Raw genomic sequence first — 16,831 nt, forward strand, 5'->3', positions numbered from 1 at the left:
CACAGTAACTCTGCCCATCTACACCTTTTCGCTCCCAATCTCAGTTCAAAATCTAGATTCTGTATTTGCCCTTCTTCCCATTATAGGTATGAGCATAATAAGCCCTTGAATGTAAAATCTAATTGCCTAAAAAGCCAGGACTTACTGACAGAGTCACATACAAAAAGGACAAGTTGCTTGCTTAGGCTGTGGAGCCTGCGATTGGAACACTTGGCCTTTTACATAAAAATACCATCTGATAGGACTAGGTACTCTTTTCCACTGGTCTGGAAAACATTTTCCTCAGCCATTATTAATTAGATTGATACAAAATGCAAACGTAAGCAAATGAACACCCAGGGCCTCATTACGAGGTGGGTGGTAAGGGTTAACGGGCACCGGCAAGGAGACCGGTGCCGGTAAACCCTTACCGCCCTATTCCGAGGTCCCTTAGCGGGTCCCGCTATGGGCGCCTGGTTTTACCAGGCGCCCTTAGTGGGGGCCGCTAAGATACCAGGGAGCTAACAACGGGCCCGCTGTTAGCGGGCCCGTTATTAGCTCCATCCCCATTCCCATTGAGCCCTATGGGGGCAAAGAACTGACAGTGAGGTGTTCAAAAACAGACATTTACTTCAAACAATTAGATCAATTTTTGACAACTCTGTATTCAGCTTTACACTGGAGCCCAATACAGTATGGTAAATGTACAACAATGATCTCAAACAAAATTAAATGTTACCTACCTATGTGAATTTCACTATTATAAATCCACAACAGCATCCACTTTCAATCAAAACAATCTCCATAATGACTGAAAACACTTTAGTTAAAGTGCAGTTAAGTTGACAGGATAACGCAATAAAAAGGTTGAAATTCTGCTGATGTGGGAAGTCATGATCAGTTGAACTCAGTGCACTCTGGTTGATGTCCCCCATAATGCCATTTTGTATGTCATTGTGCATCCCTTCACTTATAATATGTGTGTGATCATGGACTATGGAATGGGAACGCATCAATTTAAGCTGGTGATGCCTTCCCACTAAATTTCAATGGATTTCTTGAGCTCAATCTGGTTAACTTAACTGCACTTTAAAGTTTTTTCAGTGAATTGCAAGAGTTTTCCTATAACATAGTTTTTTACATGCCCACTGTATATTTAAAACACTACCGGGCCACAAGCCATGGCCATGCACTTTGGCCCTTGCCCCTGTGCATGTTTCCCCAATATGTTTCTTTAGGAGCCACTAGGTGGCAACAGCTTTCGGCCATGGCCACTGCATCAATACCGATCTAGATGTTTTAGGGCACAGGGGACTTCCCATTCTCTGTCGAATATTTTAAAATCTACTGGATGGTTTTACCCCAAACCAGTCAAGGAAATTAAGTCAATGCTTTGCGCCCAAATTGTTTCTTATTAGGTCCAAACCTGCCAAGCAATTTTCACACTACGGCTGTTCAAAAACTGCACTTTTTCTCTATGGAAAAATGATTGAGAGCAGGCTGATAACAGCTCTTTTATGTTTTCTTAGTAACTTTTTCCACCTCTAACAAATCATTCCCATAATTTCCAGTTTAGTTGTGCTCTTCAACTGCTCCTCAACACCTGTATGTTTGATGAATTTCACCAAATCCATCCAGCAAGTCCAAAGTTATTAGCCTCGCTCTGCCTCCCTGATCTAAAAAGCACCAAGGCTGATATGAAGGTTTTAAGGAGCAGAGGACACCTACTTATCGGTCAAATATTTGAAAGACTACTGAATGGATTTACCCCAAACTAGTTAGGAAATGTAAGTCAATGCGTTGTGCCCAAGTTGTTTGTTATTTGATTGTCAGGGGTTTTGACCCATGTTCAAGTTATTATGCTGCAACATTTGTGCTGTGGGTTTAGGAAATCCAAGATGGCGGAAAAGCCCTCATTTGCGCCAGGATCCAGGAAAACCGCGCAGTTTTTGCGCACACCAAAATGGTCGCCTGACCTACCACACACCAGTGCGAGCGTGATGGGCCAGGAGTGCCATGGGTGAAATGTGTGCAAAATGAAAAACAGCAGTGCCGGTTGGCTCAAAAAGCGCTTTGAAATCACCTTTGTTTCTCGGAAATGCAAGCTAAAAATGCCTATTTTAAACATTGCAAGATATTCAAAAATCTCACTGAACACAAGCAGACATTTGGTAGAATGTATTCTTGTGTGCATACAAAATCTGGAAAGAGAAAGAGCCCAAAATAATGTTCTTAATGAAACTGGCTGAGCCGTGGATGTCAGCAGCTGAAGTGAAATTGGACTGAAAGACACTAAAATCTAAATGTTTAAAATAAATGAGTGACCTACTGTTGAGTGTCACATAGTTTGCAACTGTTAAATGTCATAGTTATGAACTTAGAATCAGCGTTCTAGCTGCATGTGTAAAAATTGTAAGTTTGATTTGGATGAAGAAAAACTGGGAACAAAAGTGACATTTAGCTGAAGCCTGGCTTAAAGAGATTGAATTCTGCCTGACAACTACCCCCGACAAACTTGCTCAGCCACTCTTCCCAGGCCTGGTTGCATTCTGCTGCCTCCACCAAAGGGAGATGACACCTCTCTGCTTGGATTAGGGGAGGAGCAGCTGGGGACTACAGAAAACTGAACAATGAGCCTTCCTTGGCTCAGGCAAATGTTAAATTAGGGGGGGTCGTAAATGGCCTTCTCTTGAGAGAAACGGGGAGGGGCAGTGCCTCTGTGAGCAACTTGAGTTGGAGGAAGTGGACAAACCAGAAATTCCACCATGTGCATTGGAAAACCACACCCCTCTAGGCCAGAGCATAATTTAAAAAAAAAGATAGATAATTCATAGTACGGACTTGTCAAAATTATATAATTAATATCATTATTCTTGTGATTTTTCTGTACACATTTTAAGAGGTGTTAGAACTCTGTAGCATGTTCTGAGGCAAAACCCCAGGAATTATGGAGATTGCAGACACGGGGTTCACGCTAGAAAAATGAAAATTTACTGGAATATGTGTAGGGAGGCGGTGTACATCTGTGTCATTATTGGTAAAAATCCAATATTGGAAAAACAAACAAAATGTGCAAAATGTTGTCATTTCCTAATCCAAGCTCTTAGAAACATCAGAGTTGGAACAGAAACTAGCCTATGTGATATATGATGTGTATATGTAATGTCAACCACTTGTGTATCTGGGAAATGTGTTTAGTTATGAAAATGATTTTCTAAGGTAAAAGCAAAGGGGAGTGTTCTTTCTGTATGCCATAAAGATGACACCTGATGACTCACTGCTCCCTTCTCAAATAAGGTCAAAGAGAAATCCTTGACCTATAAAATCGTGAGTGGGTTGGGCAAAGAAAGTTAGCATCCACACCCATTTTCAAAAGACATTTTCAAAAGACATAAAAAGAGCCACTGGAAGCCAGGCAGGGACATTCATTTTCCAACCTTCAACTGAATTCCTGCGCAGCAGGCTGACGGAGAACTCCAGAACTTCACTCCAGAACTTCACTCCAGAACTTAAAGCAGAGATGCCTGGACCACCAGCTAAATCCTTTTTCAGCAGGCCTTCAGAATCCATCAATCCAACCAAACTATTCTACAGCTGGGCGAGCTGTTGAATTCTTTGCCAAGAACTTTTGCCAGAACCGGTAGAAGACCCAGAAAGAAGTGCCCACAGCAGAAACACATACCAGATCAGAACCAGAGAGACCAGAACCAGAGATCCAGACCAGCAGAGCAGAGCTGACCCAGATAGCTGTGACTTCAGAACCAACCGCCTGGAGTCCAGTCCCAACCTGACCAGACACTGACGAACTATTTAAAATTCATAGTGTGAGTACTTAGCCAGAACTGTGCAAAACCAATCTCTTAGCTTAAAATAATCTGATTCAAAACATTTTAACCTGTCCAGAACTGCATCATAGGAATCGTGTGTCCCTTCTTCGATTTTAAACCTGTAAAAGTGTAATTTTGCCATTTTGAATCATTATTTCATTTCTGAAAATCTACCTTCATGAAATCGTCTGTATCTCTTGAACCGTTTGTGCTAGAAGCGAGATTTAACTTTCATTTTAAAGCTAAGATTCTAGGCTTTCCAGCGAACCCATACTTTCTCCAATTTTCTTCACTTGTCAAAATAGCAGCTTCTTGCTTTCCTTTGCTGAAACTTGTTTGCAACCTGACAATCATTCATAGAGCATTGCTAAAGTGATCCTGAACTAATTTAAAGTAGCTATCACCCACCCTGAATCTCTTACAGGGAATTAAAATCATTTTAGCATATTTTTCCCTTCTTTGCAAACCTCATTTAAAGTATTTTGCCTGTGTTTTAAAAATCATCCCTGGTGCTCTCAGCTTGCTGGGGGGGAATTGGAACTTTGTATTGCATTTTTGTTGGTATTCTTGAAGGCTTTGTGCTCTCCTTCCATTTCCTTATATTGCATAAAGGGGGGGAGTGAATTGTCAAAAGAAAAAAAGATCACATTATCTCTTGTTGAAATCATATCAAATTATTTCTGTGTTGCAATCTGTCTCACCTTGCATTTCCTTGAATCATATGAAGCATTCTCTGCTACCTTAGTCCTCTGTTCTTATTCATAAGTAACCAAGAACTGTGCTACTGTAGGATTACCTATTGCTGATTACTGCTCATATTCACAAGTGTGCTATCAATATCAATTTATTATAAAAGTGTGATATATATATATTGTCTACTTTTTCCAATAAATCTTTTAAATTGCAAAACAAACCTACTTCTTGGCTCAGTGAGGTCAGGGGGATTCAAAGAGAGGGGCGTTATCTAAGGGTTTATCATCCAGAGTATAACTTGTCATAAAAATATATAAATATATATGTAAGGGCTTCCCTTGGGCGTCCCAGACGAGGCACTGACTTAGTGGGATTGCTGAATTGAAGTCACTTAACAGAGTGGGGGGTCATAGCCGGGGATTCTGGATTAGATCTATCACTTGTGCAGATTAACACAGTGTGCTAACTGACAGGATATATAAATTCTGTTGGATCACCACGCCGTGTTACACTATAAAAACACCCCTCAAAGGAACGCTCTAAGGAAACGGTCTGTTTTGCAAAATAAAATAAAAACTTCTGTAAGTCAGGAAGGAAATCAAGTTCCAGAATGATGACCTTGGTAGATATCAAAATAGCCAGAGAACACCTCTTACATTATGCTATTTGTGAGAGGTGAGTGGGCTCATCAGGACCAGGCGGTCTGGTTGCAGGCAATCGCACCCCAGATCACTGAAACAGGGTCAGATATATGGAGAGATCAGGGTCCCTTACATTTGGCCCTGAGTGAACTATATATGGCCCCTAAGGCCAAGGATGAGCACAACAAGATTGCCAGGGTAGCGCCATATTTATATTTACATATGGGAGCCATATAGGACAAATGTGCTGAAGGCCAAGATCTGGCAAATAGGAAACTGATGGCATTAGAGAAGGCCCAATCTGACCTGGTCTCTTCTGAGCAGAGGCTGCAGAGGAGTCAGGAGTCAGAAAATGATAGTAGGCAGTATATTATTAAAGTAAAGGAGGAAATGGATATCCTAAAACAGGAAAGGTCTGACCAGGATAACAGATTTCTGGCCTTGCAGAAGGAGTACCAAGAAGGTTTGGATGCCCTACTGCAGAGCCAGAAAAAGATGGAGTAACAACTGGACTTCAATAGGGCATGCGCAGAGCAGGTAGTCACCCTGCAAAGCCACCTAGATAGGGAGAAGACAGAGAGCAATAAACTGATTTTGAAAGACCTGGATACTCAGGCAGAGTTTGAACAAGAACGCTAGAAAGCTGGTGCCTTTCAAAGGCAGAGGGACGACCTGGCGGCACAGATGCAGGCTCTTAGTCAGGAAAGGGACACCTTAGGCCAGGAAGTCTGCCAATTAGAAGAAACAATTGAAGGAAATCACCTGGCCATCCAGGGGCTGGGTGACCTCCAAAAAGAGCATCAGAACTTGTTAGAGCACACCAAGAGGGTGGAAGATGCTCTGGCAAAAAAGGAGCAGGCCGGTAGGGATGGGACTCAGGAGGTAACCCTCCTGCAGCAAAAACTGGCCCAGTATTCCAGGACCAACCAGGAAGCGCAGAGAGAAAATGAGGCTCTCTCTCAGCACAATGATAGGTTCCAGCAACAGGTATCCATGCAGTAGAGACTAATAGAGTCTAGTAAGGCCTTAACTGAGGAACTGAAAGCGCAGGCTCTTGCATTGCAACAGGGAGCAGGGGCTGACAGAGATGAAGTTCGCTGGGAAAGGGAAACACCTGAGCATAACCTCAGGAGCCCTAGTACCAGAGGCCTTCATCTCTCCCAGTCCTTGGACTCTGCCACCCCCATGTCCCCTGGCGCACATGAGCACAGGGCCATAGGGAGGGCAGATTACTATCCAGCCAAAGGTATGGGGTTCATAGGCCAGTACCTCCCAGGAATGGATGGGCAGGCATCCGGGTATGGGCACCTAAGCACAGTGCAATTTAGTGGGGAACCCCAGGAGAGTAGGCCCACTAAGGGCATCCTGAAAACCTCCGCCCAGTTAGGTCAGTGGGGGGGGTACCCATCAAATCCTGGCAGCAAGGAGGGATCTGAAGACACCTCTGAGCGGGCCAGGACACAGGAGACCAGGTCCCCACATTCTGCAAGCCATTCCCAGTCTCGCAGAATCCAGGAGAGCCTGGAGGATCAGACGGGCACCTCTGGGAGCAGTGCTTCTGAGTCAGAGGATGAATGGACCAGGGTTACCCGAACTAAAAAGGCCAATAAGGCAAAAAGGGCCTTGCTTAAGGACCCCTTAAAGCAGATCAAGGCAATAAGGAGTGTCATCATCCCTTATCACAAGAACGCCAAGTATTCTGTTTGGGAACACTTGGAGCTTTATGAGCAAATGATGGAGACTTTCCATTTGAAAGACAGCAGTAGCTGCATTCAGTATGTAAAATGGACATTCTCCCCAGAATACTCCAGTTTCTTTGCGGGGCTGGAGGACCAAAATCATTCAAGATGGTCCACCTACAGGGCGGCCATCTTGAAACATTTTTCTGTTCACAGAAATCCCCAAGAGGCCTGCAAGGCAGCCTACAATTTGCAATGTGGGGAGGATCAGTCCCCACAAGAATTCGTGCAAGAATTGAAGCGTGCCTTTGCACAGACCACCAGAAGGGTGCGCACGGACAGCAGAGAATTCATCAACACATTTTTCCATGCTCTCCCCAAATACATAATGACCCAGCTCGTGAGAGACTTCCACGAGAAAAGATCTTTAGACTGGGTCATTGAGCAAGCCATCCGCATCTATGAGGTGCAGAAACCGGTGGAAAATAAGAATCAGCCCAAAAACCCCAAAACCAACAGCACCCCTGCTGCTGCCAAGGTGGCAGAGGTAAAGGTTGCCCCTGTTTTAGATTTGGAGATGGGGGGACCTAAAAACCTGCCTGCACCAAATAATTCACAGCCCAGAAGGCCCTCGGGCCAGTCACAGACAGCGGGTCAAGGAGGTAATCCCACAAATGGGGTCCCTCGCTCCCCTGACTATGTAAGTCCCCGCTACAAGGGAAACAGACCCATCCTGGGTTACGTGTGGACTCCTCCAGCCCAAGGGGGGGATCCAGCCAAGCACCTGACCCAGGGAACTTCCCTCCTAACTTCCCACAGGGGGGCAGAAATTCACCAAATCCTGGGCAGAACTTGTTCCCCAGGTATCCATCCAACTTCCAGACCCAAAATCATCCATCCTTCTTTCCCCAATTCCCTGAGCCCAGACAACCGAATCCGGGAGAGGGGAGGCCAAGGGTGGAGGGGTACCCAAATCTTCCCAACCCGGGGTACTACCAGAGAAGGGATAGCTACCCTTCCCGGGATCAGCCCAGGGGAGAAAATAGAACCCTGTATCAGCCTGAGCGGGTTTCACAGTTGGAGCGCCAGGTCCAAAATATGGCACGGGATCTGGGTCACATACTGAGGGCTCAACAGAACCCTCAGATGAGCATGCCACCGCAGAAAGCCCCAAACTCTGGGCCTGGTGCTCCAGAACAATGACGGGAGCAGCACCCCGATAACCCACCGGTTCCCAGGGAGGAGGCACAAGGGGAAGGGGGGTGTAAAGCCTTGGAGGAAGCTTCCTTCCTCACTTGTAAACAGCCCCTGGAAACCAAGGAACCAGAAACAAAATCTCCTACCCCTGAAAGTCTGCCACCCAAGGAGCAAAGAGGAGGTAGGAGAAACAAAGGACCCAAACAGACCCATTTTGTGGAGGAGGTACAGGTCTTCCAATTTGAGGGAAAGGGATCCTCAGAGGATCCTGGGAAAGGACCTTCTCCTTCAGAGATGGGGGAACTCCTCCCAAGGAAGAATGGGTCCCAAGGGATTCCAACCCAGACTGGGTAGATGTGGGGATTGAGCTGTCGCCGCCCATCATTCTATCCCAGAACCAACAGCATCAAAATCCCCGGGTTCAAACCCATTCTAGTGACTGCCTCCAAAAAGGGGGGGGCGGCCCAGGACCGGAAGTAGGGGAACTCGAATATCCTCTTTCAAGTTGCCAACTTTTTCTTGCAGATTCCCATGACTCTCCACAGAACTCTGCCCAAATCTCTCCCCTCCCAATGTCCAAAATCCGAAAATTAGCCCACCAGTTGTCCAAAATGGGCATTATCTGTGCCCCCTTGAGGAGAAGGAGGGAAGATACTATGCCCCGGTACAAGTACAGGGGCAGGGTACAATTTAGGCACTGGTGGACACTGGATCCCAGGCTACTCGTCTTTCCAAAAGGGCCTTTGATGAACTAAATGCAGCAAGGGGGAAGAAATACCAGATTCGCCTCACCTCTCTTCCTGGACAACTGCAGAACTTTGACGGGAAGGAAATTCCCGTCGAGGGGACTGCAGATTTGGACATCAAAATTGGGCGACACAAGGTGAAACACCCGGTCATAGTAGTGACTCCAGAGGGCACCCCTTGTTTACTAGGGAATGACCTCCTGAGAAGGTTGTCACCCCTAATAGATTGTGTAAACAAGGTCCTCTGGACCCAGACTAGCCGACCAATAAAATGAAAGCAGAGTGTCAACCGTGTTAGTTTAAACGGCACGTGCCACATGGTTGAACACAAATCTGACCAAGTAGAATTTCACTTCCAGAACAACCAGATTCCAGACGTGACAGTAATAGCAGTAGGACAACAGACTGGTGATGGGGGGTCCTCTCTATTTCTGAAAATCAACCTTCCTTCCAGTTTAAGGTGGTATTCCACACTGGAAGGAAACACTCTGAAATTCTTTACTAATCCACAATCAGACATTCCCACTCCGATAGTCCAGAAAGATGTGAAATCAGCTCAGAGCCTGGCTCATGTTCAGCAAATTGGAGAGCAGTTGTTCATCCCTGTTCAGTTAAATGATGGGAAGGACTCTGCTCTCGCCCGAGTGTGTGTGAACAACGGTAAGAGCTTCATCAGCGAAGCCATGTTCCGCCAACTCCCAAAAGATCCAGCCATTCCCACATTCAAACTGATAGACAAATGGGAAATGGATCTGGAAACACCCAATTCCAAACATCTCCTGCCAAGCAGGTGTATGCTCAAAATCTCCATTGGCAACAAGAGCATAGTCCATAATTGTTGGGTCATGCGAGACAACACTGCCGCCTTTTTCTTACGCAGTGATATTCTCAATCGCTTTGCCATTAGTTTGGACCTAATAAACTTCAAAGCTTTGTCCCGATTAGCGGATAATCCCATGGGCTTTAATAATCCAGAAAAAGCATTTAGGTCAGCTCAATTGCTACCTTATGCAGTTGAAATTCAGGTTAAAGAGGAGGTCACCATCCCAGAAAGGACCCGACAATTCTCCCTGGAAGTGAAAGTTAAAAGAGGACAAAAATTGAAAAGCCCTGATGCTTATATTCATCTAAATGCTTCTCTCCAACAGCAAGGGTTGGGGGTAAACCCAACACCATTAGTCAACATAGAACATGACACCATTCCAATAGAGGTGGATAACAGCGACTTACAGAGTATTACTTTAGCCGCAGGCACTATTATTGGAATGGCGGTTGATGACCGACATTTCTCCATTGATTTAGGAATTGAACTGTTAGGACCGATCCCCAAGAACTGTTTTGACAGTGACAGTGATGACAATACAACACCAGACAGGATCTTTACCCGGCATGGGGTGAACTTCCTGGTGTACACTTCTTGCCCTTATGGTAAGGAAGATGTGACTTGTGACTTCAGAGGGGATGAGGTGATTTTCCAGGTCCATGAGGGCTGCCTTTCCCACCTGAAGCCTTCGGTCCAAATCAGCACTCTGACCAGGGACTTCTCCACCCAGCTGGAGGAAGCCGCTGAGGTAGCAAAACCAGAAGTCTTTCCAGGCTTCAGGCAGATGGTGGAAGAGAGAGTCAACCTAGCTGATGCCTGTGTGACTCTGGAACAGAAGCAAAAGTTGAAACAAGTTTTCTTGGATTTCCAAGATCTCTTTGCGGTAGACTCATATGACTGTGGTCGCACCGACATCCACAAAACAACAATTCCCACGGACCCTGGCATGACTCCAGTGTTTGTGAAGCAATATTGTTTGCCTCTCGCATCAATGGAGTCCCTTACTGAAATAATTAAGAACCTTGAGTCCCGGGGGATAATCCGTCCAGTACACAGCACCTTCAATAATCCGGTGCTGGGAATATTGAAGCCAAACGGCCAGTGGAGACTCTGCGCTGACCTTAGGGAGCTCAACAAACGGGTCCATACTTCCTGGTGGCCTCTGCCCTACATTGACCAAGGGCTGGCCCAGATTCAGGGGGTCACAGATATTCACAGCAACAGACCTGACCAATGGATACTGGACTGTGCTTGTCAGTAGGGAGGACCAATACAAGCTGGCTTTTACCTTTGGGGGCCAGCAGTACACATGGACCCGAACTCCCATCGGATACCTCAACTCCGGCAATTAATTCAACATTTTCCTACATAAGGCCCTGCGCGACCTGGGTGAAAGGGGTAACCTGGTTTATGTAGATGATGTCCTCATCAAAAGTTCAACTGTGGAGGAACACATAGCGGAAATCCGTTTTGTTGTGACCCAGTTGAGGGCCGCCGGAGCAAAACTTTCCTTTCAGAAAGCACAGTGGTGTAGAACCCGTGTTAATTTCTTGGGGCATGAGGTTACTCCTCAGGGTCTCTGTCCCCAAGAAAAGAAAGTGGAAGCACTTCAGAAACTGAAAGAACCCACAACTCTGCAGGAACTAAGGAGCCTCCTTGGACTGACTAATTACAGCAGAAAGTTCATTGAGGGCTACGCAGAGATCACCAGACCCCTGATTCATCTTTTGAACGGGGGGTCAAGTGGGAATGTGGTCCAGAACAATCCGAGGCAGTAAGACAACTCAAAAGAAGCCTCTCACAAGCGCCTTGCCTAGCTTACCCTGTCAGAAACAAGAAGTTCTTCCCGGAGACAGGGTTCTCTAATACGTGCTTGACGGCAGTATTATACCAAAAGCATGACAAGGTCAATAAAGTAATCTCCTATGCGAACAAAACTTTATCCTCTGTGGAAGAAAAATTCAACGATTGTGAGAAGGCACTCCTGCCAACTGTGTGGGCATTGAAGAATTACCGCCCGTTCATCCAGGGGGAACACATCATAGTGGATACTCCACACCAGCCTCTGCAATATCTCCAAAGTGACAGAATCTGAGCCGGAAATGTGAGTAATTCCCGAATTACTTCCTGGATTCTGTCAATGCAAGGCTTTCCAGTGGAGGTCAGATATGGCCAAAACAAGAAGAGTCCCCTCGCGCAAGGTCTGGCTGACTTGCATGATTGTGCCAGAGAAAACTGTCTCGAGGACGAAAGTCTAAAAAGCAAGGACAACATGGAGGCATACCTTAATTCCCCACACAAAGTCTTTGAAGAAGACAAGTGTGATGGAATGCCCACTGTCTATGTGGATGGATTCTCTTACCATGTTGAAAACAACGGGGAAAAAGAACTGGTGGCCGGCGTAGGGAATGCGTGGGTGAATGACTCTCCAGAACCCTCCGCTGGGTACGAAATCGGTCCCCGAAGTAGTCAAGTAGCAGAGTTGATGGCTGTGCATCAAGCCATCCTCACTGCTGTCCAACATCAACTCCACAAACTGGTCATAATCACAGATTCGGATTATGTACGGAACGGGTTCGTGGAGCACCTGGTCAATTGGAAAACCAGAGGCATGCTATGTGCTAACAACAAACCCTTAAAACATGGGAAGTTAATCCAAAACATTGATGATCTGGTCACCTTGAATGGGATGCCCATTTATTGGAAGAAGATCAAGGGTCATTCCAAAGTAGAGGGACCAGACAAAACTGGAAATGACTCAGCTGATCAGCTGGCCAAAACCAGGGCCATCCAAGGGGATCTAATAGAGATTGAGTCCCTTTCGGGGGAAATGCAGGTCACTGCTATCACTAGGTCCCAGACAAATGCTCACAACGATCTTTCAACTGCACAATGTAGTAAGGAGACCCCTGATGCTGATTTAATTACGGCTCAGAAGGGGAATCCAATCATTGGTAAGTTTTACCAACACATTGAGGACCCTGAACTTTCCCCTGACGAATACCGATTACATTGGGAAGGAGGACCTTAGAGTGTTGATGATATGTCCAAAAATGTTCCGAATCCAAGACTGTTTGTTGGTAAGGAAATCCCAAGCTGGCCATGATCAGTGGGTGGTTCCTGCCTCATTCCGAAGCCTGATGTTAAGTCACGCCCATGATGCGGCCACCGCCGGTCATAGGGGGTTTCATTCAACACTTCAGATCTTAAGAGAGGTTGCATACTGGCCACACATGGGGCAGGACCTCGACCAATACTTGAAGGGGTGTCTGGTGTGTGCACAATTTCAGCCATCATTCCTCACACACCGTGCGCCTCTCCAAAAGAGGGGGATAACACTGCCAAGGTCAGATTTGCAAATCGACTTCGTAGGCCCTGTGATTTGCTCGTCTAGGGGAAACAAGTACATGTTGACGGTCATATGCTTGTTTAAAAAAGTGGGTGGAATGTCTCCCGGCCCCAAACTGCAAGGCAGAAACAGCAACTGCCCTGATGATTAACCACATCTTTTCCTGTTTTGGTCTACCTCAAAGGATTGAGTCAGACAGAGGTAGCCATTTCACCAGAGAGGTAATGACAAAGATGTGGTAGATACTGGAGGTCAAAAGGAAACTACATATTGCTTACCGGCCAGCCTCTTCTGGTGCAGTAGAGAGATACAACAGAACCATTGTGAGCATATTAAAAAAGTTTGTGGCACATTCTGGGCCAAGTTGGGATATCCGATTACCTCTGAACCTAATGGCCATCAGATCTACCCCTTCATCTGCAACCAAAATGTCACCATTTGAGTTGATGACTGGACGCATGATGGTGCTTCCCCAGTATTTGCTCTACAGGACCCAAGAGCAGACATTGATAAATGCCTCCACAACTCATGAGTATGTGGGGAATTTAAGGAAACACCTTCAGCATGCTTTTGCCTATGCTCAGCGGAATCTAGAAAGATCAGCTGATAGCATGAAAACCCATTACGACCTGAAGACAACCAGGAAGGAATATAATGTGGGAGACCGGGTCTATCTATACAATTTCCAAAGGAAGCAGGCCAAAAAGCGAAAATGTTTGCCTACATGGAAGGGACCATTTGAAATTATAGACAAGATCTCCCCAGTTGCATACAAGATCCGCATCCCCAAAGGTAGTTTGGCGGAAGGGGAAGACAAGTGGGTCCATATAAATCAGTTAAAGTGTTGCCATCCCAGGCACACCCTGCAGCAACTGGGGGACTCCTCTGCAATACCAGAGGGGGCCGCTCCAGAGTATGTCAGTTCCAACTCTAAAATATCCCACATATAGTCTCTAAAATATTATGATTCTTAAATGCCAATGTATCCTGTTATATCATGTTTTTAAAATAAGACTGCAAAATGTATCCTGATGTATAAAATGTATATGTTCGCCGCACCATTAATAGTGGTGGACAAATGTCTAGGAATGTGTATTGCCGCTTTGCTTTATCATCCTAGGAGAGATAAAACCATGGAGACTGACCATGGAAGACGACCTGGGGACCGGGAGCAAAGATCCGAGGGGCCAGGGGTACCGCCCAATACTCCCATCAGGACCGGCAAGGAGAATTGATGAAATGACCCTGATGAAGGAAAATGCTGAACTGTGCCATCTGCGGAATCGGAAGAAGATGATGCGGACATCCCAGCGCGTGGATCAAAACATCCTTTGCACCCGACTTCCCCTCGAAATCAAAGCGCAGTCGGGCAGGGAGGCTTGTCAGGGGTTTTGACCCATGTTCGAGTTATATTGCTGCAACATTTGGTGCCGTGGGCTTAGGAAATCCAAGATGGCGGAAAAGCCCACATTTGCGCCAGGATCCAGGAAAATCATGCAGTTTTTGCGTACACCAAAATGGTCGCCTGACCTACCACCCGCCAGTGCGAGCGTGATGGGCCAGGAGTGCCATGGGTGAAATGTGTGCAAAAGGAAAAACAGCTGTGTCGGTTGGCTCAAAAAGCGCTTTGAAATCACCTTTGTTTCTCGGAAATGCAAGCTAAAAATGGCTATTTTAAACATTGCAAGATATTCAAAAATCTCACTGAACACCAGCAGACATGTGGCAGAATGTATTCTTGTGTGCATACAAAATCTGGAAAGAGAAAGAGCCCAAACTAATGTTCATAATGAAACTGGCTGAGCCGTGGATGTCAGCAGCTGAAGTGAAATTGGACTGAAAGACACTAAAATCTAAATGTTTAAAATAAATGAGTGACCTACTGTTGAGTGTCACATAGTTTGCAACTGTTAAATGTCATAGTTATGAACTTAGAATCAGCGTTCTAGCTGCATGTGTAAAAAATGTAAGTTTGATTTGGATGAAGAAAAACTGGGAACAAAAGTGACATTTAGCTGAAGCCTCGCTTAAAGAGATTGAATTCTGCCTGGCAACTACCTCCGACAGGAGTTGAAACTTGCTCAGCCACTCTTCCCAGGCCTGGCTGCATTCTGCTGCCCCCACCAAAGGGAGATGACACCTCTCTGCTTGGATTAGGGGAGGAGCAGCTGGGGACTGCAGGAAACTGAACAATGAGCCTTCCTTGGCCCAGGCAAATGTTAAATTACGGGGGGTCATAAATGGCTTCCTCTTGAGAGAAACAGGGAGGGGCAGTGCCTCTGTGAGAAACTTGAGTTGGAGGAAGTGGACAAACCAGAAATTCCACCATGTGCTTTGGGAAACCACACCCCTCTGGGCCAGAGCATAATTTAAAAAAAAAAGATGGATAATTCATAGTACGGACTTGTCAAAATTATATAATTAATATCATTACTCTTGTGATTTTTCTGTGCACGTTTTAAGAGGTGTTAGAACTCTGTACCATGTTCTGAGGCAAAACCCCAGGAATTATGGAGATTGCAGACACGGGGTTCACGCTAGAAAAATGAAAAATTATTGGAATATGTGTAGAGAGGCGGTGTACATCTGTGTCATTTTTGGTAAAAATCCAATATTGGTAAAACAACCAAAAAGTGCAAAATGTTGTCATTTCTTAATCCAAGCTCTTAGAAACATCAGAGTTGGAACAGAAACTACCTTATGTGATATATGATGTACATATGTAATGTCAACCACTTGTGTATCTGGGAAATGCGTTTAGTTATGAAAATGATTTTCTAAGGTAAAAGCAAAGGGGAGTGTTCTTTCTGTATGCCATAAAGGTGACACATGATGACTCTCTGCTCCCTTCTCAAATCAGGTCAAAGAGAAATCCTTGACCTATCAAATCGTGAGTGGGTTGGGCAAAAAAAGTTAGCATCCACACCCATTTTCAAAAGACATAAAAAGAGCCACTGGAAGCCAGAGAGGGACATTCATTTTCCAACCTTCAACTGAATTCCTGCGCAGCACGCTGACGGAGAACTCCAGAACTTCACTCCAGAACTTAAAGCAGAGAGGCCTGGACCACCAGCTAAATCCTTTTTCAGCAGGCCTTCAGAATCCAGCAATCCATCCAAACTATTCTACAGCCGGGCGAGCTGTTAAATTCTTTGCCAAGAACTTTTGCCAGAACCGGTAACAGACCCAGAAAGAAGTGTCGACAGCAGAACCACAGACCAGATCATCAGAACCAGAGAGACCAGAACCAGAGATCCAGACCAGCAGAGCAGAGCTGACCCAGATAGCTGTCACTTCAGAACCCACCGCCTGGAGTCCAGTCCTAACCTGACCAGACCCTGACGGACTATTTCAAATTAATAGTGTGAGTGCTTAGCCAGAACTGTGCAAAACCTCGTAGATTAAAATAATCTGATTCAAAACATTTGAACCTGTCCAGAAATGCATCATAGGAATCGTGTGTCCCTTCTTCGATTTTAAACCTGTAAAAGTTTCATTTTGCCATTTTGAATCATTATTTCATTTCTGAAAATCTACCTTCACGAAATTGTCTGTATCTCTTGAACCGTTTGTCCTAAGATTCTAGGCTTTCCAACGAACACAGAACCGACTTTCTATTCATTATACATTTTCCGTAATCGCGCTCGACGCACTCGGAAAAAGTGCCGCGATTTGCGATTTGGCTCAAATTTCTTCACTTGTCAAAATAGCAGCTTCTTGCTTTCCTTTGCTGAAATTCGTTTGCAACCTGACAATCATTCATAGAGCATTGCTGTCCTGAACTAATTTAAAATAGCTATCACCCACCCTGAATCTCTTATAGGGAATTAAAATAATTTTTAGCATATTTTTCCCTTCTTTGCAAACCACATTTAAAGTATTTTGCCTGTGTTTTAA

This window comes from Ambystoma mexicanum, chromosome 1q (genome assembly GCF_040938575.1).
Source record: "Ambystoma mexicanum isolate Mex_15411 chromosome 1q, UKY_AmexF1_1, whole genome shotgun sequence".
In the NCBI taxonomy this organism is placed as follows: Eukaryota; Metazoa; Chordata; class Amphibia; order Caudata; family Ambystomatidae; genus Ambystoma; species Ambystoma mexicanum.